Source organism: Poecilia latipinna, unplaced genomic scaffold, assembly GCF_001443285.1.
Source record: "Poecilia latipinna isolate Pla-1442-1.1 unplaced genomic scaffold, P_latipinna-1.0 Scaffold7085, whole genome shotgun sequence".
Taxonomy (NCBI): Eukaryota; Metazoa; Chordata; class Actinopteri; order Cyprinodontiformes; family Poeciliidae; genus Poecilia; species Poecilia latipinna.
The window spans coordinates 1-2,414 of record NW_015119701.1 but is presented as its reverse complement, the minus strand read 5'-3'; the positions used below and the strand labels follow the sequence as shown (position 1 = coordinate 2,414).

The following is a 2,414-nucleotide window of genomic DNA, read 5'->3' as shown; positions in this document are numbered from 1 at the left end:
CAAAGAACTCTTATTTTGAAAAACGAAATGTGATCGTCTCTCTGCTTTTATTTCCGGTTTGTAAAGGAAGCGCGACAGTGTTTAACGCTCATTTCTATGGAAGAGGCAGACCATAGACAAACCGTGCTAAACTTTGTGAGTCATCTTGGTGAGTTTTAATGCTGAAAAGTATTTTAAACAAGTAACCGGACTTTCCAGAAGCTAATTTTGAATATCTGTTATGTTAAGCTGGTGGGAGGTAGAGAAACCGTGTCCCTGTCCCTTGCCTTGTGAATTTTGATGCCTTGTCAAGGTTAGTTAAAACTGTGCTTGCTAGAAAAATATCCTGGTATCATTCTAGAATTAGCATAATTTAAGTTCACAGTAGTATGAGGAAGCAATTTAGTTATTTTTGCACTTTTTTTAATTAAATGTAATGTTTATTGAGGTTAAATGTAACTTTTTCAAGGTTTAACAGGAGAAAGTTTATAGTGCACATGATGAACTCATTACCTCAGAGGGTTGTACTGATACAAAGCTAAGTCTCCTTTTCAGAGTGATACAATAATTGTATTTCTGAATTAGACAAGTGCACAGTATTTTAACATGATTTTAATCAAAATTAGGGATTACAGATTTATGTGGTGATGATTCTAATTTAATGTGATAGGTCTTGAAAAATTAAAAAGCTGTTAAAGCTCAGACTATAACAATCCATCTAAACTTATTTTAAGACTAAATACTACAATTTTGACTCTTCAGGAGGAACTGGCATAGCATCTTTCTTGCTATACCAGCTGAAAATGGTCAACAAATGGAAAAGTAGGAAGTGAGCAGTGATGAGCAGCAGGTCTTGGAAGGGTGGCTGAGATGTCAGCCAACTGACTAAGGAGGAAAGTGAAGGTGAGATAGAGAGGTAAGAGGGGAGGGAGGGATGGTACCCTGTGAAATAAAGCAAAGCCCGTCACAAAGCACTAAGAGGCGAGTCAGCACAGCTGCCATCTGCATTTTGTTTAGGATTTGTACTTATTTTTTCTCCCTCACTCTGAATATTTCTCCCTTCCTTTGATTCCTTGAAACATATAAAGCACATTCCCACCTGGACCTCATTCACCAGCCACAGGCATTTATCTAGGAGTCTTCATGCACATTTGCATCAGAATTACCTTCAGAGGTACTGATGTTAAACTCCCAAACCACTGATTCTGCGGATCACTTAAGCCCCGAGCTTATCTAGGTTATTATAATTTTTTTTTTGGAGGGATTTATAAAATCACATTTCATGAGGAAACACTGAACCACGGACCATTCCCAAGGTGTTAATAGCGACACACTCACACACCTGTTTACCAATTTGGTTTCTTGGCATTGTCGAATGGAGCACGTATCTTTTGCAAATCCGCTTTGGCTCCGTTTATGGATACTTTCTCTAAATCGCCTCATTGCAGATCAGGCTTAAAGTTTACAAAGTTGATCAGTAGTTTAACTTTAATTTGCAGCCTGAAAACTTAAGTGAACTAATGATATGGGTCAAACCTGCAAGGATATCTTTTTCTTTAAAAACACCCTTGGTCTATATGGCAAAGAGGGTTATGCTTGCAGAATTATTTCATATGATCCTGTAATGCAATCTCAAAGCAATGCATGCATATGGAAAGCAAAGGAGGTAGAGGATGAGATCAGACCCCCTGAAATCATCAACATAAGGAAACAGGTGCAGCAGGTTTGAGTTAAACCTCATGAAGTGAATTGAAATTCTTGATTTGGAGTGATACCGGATGACTTGCAAGAAGAAAAAAAAACAAACAAAAACAACACAAGTTAAAACATGTCTTTAATGAATAGGAATCAGGGAAATGAATGTTAACTCTCTCTCAATCGAAAATTTTACATTTCCTCAAGAATGTAGCATTGAGCTAAGAAAAGAAGCATTTAAACTGGAATAAAATTCTTAATTGCCATGTTTTTCTTCCACTTTTTAAAGCCATCTTCACACAGTTTTACTTGTATCTGGATTGTCTCCTTTGTCTTTTCAAAGACGGACAGTTTACATGTTCTTTTATTTGTTTATGCAAATGTAAAAGAAAAAAAAAGAAAAAATCAAAGTCCTTTCAGTCTAAATTAGGTCTTTCTTGTTTTTCAAAGCAACAAGGCCAGCCCTTTAAGAATTGCATTTGTGCTTTGATGTCCAACCGAGTTAGGCTACATTATTCTTTTCTTTAGCAAGTCAAATTGATGTCCCCAGTATCCTCTTGTTTGGAGTTGAGAAACATTTGGAAATTTTAATTGTTATAGTCATTGATAAGATAAGTACATACTGCCTGCTCCACTTTTTGTTTATACATCTTTCAGCATGCGAGGGGTCATGTCCTAACCCCTGGCATGACCCCTGACCCCTTGCGCTGCTTTGGCTGGATTTCACCTCTGAATTATGG

At 37.0% G+C, this 2,414-nt stretch overlaps 1 long non-coding RNA gene across 1 annotated transcript; it reads left to right on the top strand.

The window, feature by feature from the left end:
* Nucleotides 1-74: 74 nt before the first annotated feature.
* LOC106944149 (uncharacterized) lies at nt 75-870 on the top strand. Its single transcript, XR_001424131.1, has 3 exons — nt 75-148; nt 229-292; nt 742-870. It is a non-coding gene; the product is annotated as an uncharacterized LOC106944149 (long non-coding RNA).
* The last annotated feature ends 1,544 nt before the right edge of the window (nt 871-2,414 follow it).